Raw genomic sequence first — 2,758 nt, 5'->3', positions numbered from 1 at the left:
GAAAATAATGAGCATGTCACGTTACATCTTCGTGAGTTTTGTATATGGAATCGACTTCTACACTCATCTTTTTATTACATATATTTTTTTTTTATTCATGCGAATTTATCTTTTTACTCTTTCATAAGTTTATTTTTTTCACACATTAAAAGGCAATAGGGTAAATTCATATCAAATAAAACAAAAAAAATGAATGTATGTAATAAAAAAAGGAGTGTAGAAATCAATTTCCTTTTGCATATGAAATTAACAGGAATTTGTATTTGATTCCTGATAAAATACTCATATGAGGAATCATATTTTCCAAATTAAAAGAGGAATCTAAACTCTCTCATCCCCACGGTAATTTTAGATTTCCGGCTTAGACCATAAATAAAGAAATGTTTGATCGGTAAATATCCAAAATAACTTTATTTCTGGATAAGATTCTGAATTAATCCAACTGTCAAAATAGAATTACTTCGTGTATTGCGTTATTAAAAAATTAGATCCATTTTTTAGCAAATTCTTATTTCAACCGAAGATTACGAGCATCGAAACACAACTAGTGTGCTCCACTTTTCGGGAAAAAATATAGTGTATTCTTTTTAAATTTTTATGTCAAAGTTAGGTAAAAAATTAGTATTTTCAAATTCTACGATTTGGAATTTGTATTGTGCATAAGTGCACAATACGAGTGTTGTGCGCACATTATTGAGCTCCCCTCAGGTTTATTCATTTGGTTTGAACAATTCTTATATTTTTTGGCTAGTTGATTTGACACAAATATCTTTGTGATCGGAACAAATTTGTTTCGAAAAAACCAACTAGAATGATTTTGTAAATAAACTGTTGATTAATTATGTTCATCTTACATGCATGGATACCAATGTGCAATTAAACTAAATTTGTTCAATGGATACGATTCAGATCAATTGAATGAACGGAAGATGGGCTCGATAGTGGCGGCGACAACTAAATCCAGCACATTAAACTAAATCATCCAACACGATAAAGAAAAATTCTTACAACGAAAAACTCCGTATAGAATAATTAATTAATAGTTAATTATCACGTCTTACCAGATTTGACTCACTGATCTCTCAATAAAGGATGTACCAGGATGACTAACTAGTTTTAGCCCTAGTTTGTGATAATAAAGGAAAAAAGTTAGCTTTAGGCTCCGTTCCACTAATGTTCTTATTTTTTAAGTACTTTTATTTTTTATTTTACGAGGCAGATCATTCTATTACAATACATCACATTTAATTCATAAAATAAATATTGTTTATCTTAGTTAGTGGGACGGGCCTTTCTTTACTCTCATCGAATATGGAGCTTAAAAATGGAGAACTTATCCTATATCCATCAATAAAGAACATAACCTACATCATTTATTGTATCCATTTCAGCAAACCTTTGTATTTTATCTTGATTTTTAAATTCTCGTGCATAACACGAACTGCCTTGTAGTACCCTTAATAATTATTAAAAGGATACTTTTGATCCAAAGAGCTCGAAGTTATAGATTGTTTAATTGTAATTTTTAGTGGAAATAGGAACCTGATAATCAAATTCCAAATCATTCAACAGTATCCGAAGTAGTTCTATTCAGGTGTTTGGATTAATTTAGTAATCTTCTCCTCATTTATTTTGAAAATTTTTAAAGTCAAACATTTTTTTTTTGTGGGATTAGCCACGGATCTAGAATTTTCATAGGTGGCATGAGGGATCATATTCATATTTAAATGTGATTCCTGATTGAATATTTCATCATGAGTCACATTCTTATTCCTGCCAGTTTCAAATGTAAAAAATATGAAAATATGGCATCACATTTTCATTCCCTCTCAAGATTACCGTCATCCAAACTAAGCTAGGGTATACTTTGGTATTCACTAAATGGATTAAATTGACTAAAAGCACCCATTTTTATTATTCAAGACAAGTCATTTCCTCTAACCTGCTTTTTTGGTCAACAAGTCATTTCCTCTAACTAAATGGTATTTTTTTGGTCAACGAGTTGTCTTTTGCCATTTAGGGTGAAGACAAAAATTTAGTGGAAACTCAGACGATTTTACTATCCATTTTCCGTTAAGGTTTTTATTTTTTAAGTACTTACTTTTCACTTTACGAGATATGTCATTCTCTCACAATACATCATACTTGATTCAAAACATAAGTAGTTAGTACTCATTTCTCTCAGCGGAACGGGGCCTTATCTTGACCTGTGGGTTATATATCTGTTCCAAAATACAGTAAGATTTTCGAAAGGAACAAAAATGTCTCCATCAAGTTGAATTGTAGATAATCGAGAGATATGAGCTTTACTTTGGGAGGGAAAGAAAGAGATAGTTTGTAAGTGAAGTGAAAAAGATAGGGAATAGGCGAAGAAGAAAAGAAGAAAATACCAGTTGAAACATGCATGTATACAAATTTTGGAACTAGTTAACTTATGTGGTGTGGGGTCCACAAATTTTGATTATTGAAAAACGTTGTTAGTTTTGGTTATTCAAAGCTCAAATTTGATTATTTATAAGGATGTTGCTAAGATTGATTATATCACTGTGAGCCATTTTTTGTACCAACATTATTAACTTTAAAAATAATTGGCTTTTGATTATAGCATTGTGGATGGCCTTATAGCAATCACTACTTTTGGAAATCCAATCTGCCTCATCATATGTTTGTTTTTCATTTTTAGATTGATTTACTGATTATTTTATCTGGTTGTAACACTACTAATTTTTGCCTCGGACCCTCAAAATGTCCAGACGGC

The sequence above is a fragment of the Rhododendron vialii genome, chromosome 9a, assembly GCF_030253575.1.
Source record: "Rhododendron vialii isolate Sample 1 chromosome 9a, ASM3025357v1".
NCBI classification, from domain to species: domain Eukaryota; kingdom Viridiplantae; phylum Streptophyta; class Magnoliopsida; order Ericales; family Ericaceae; genus Rhododendron; species Rhododendron vialii.
Note: the sequence above shows the minus strand (reverse complement) of the source record.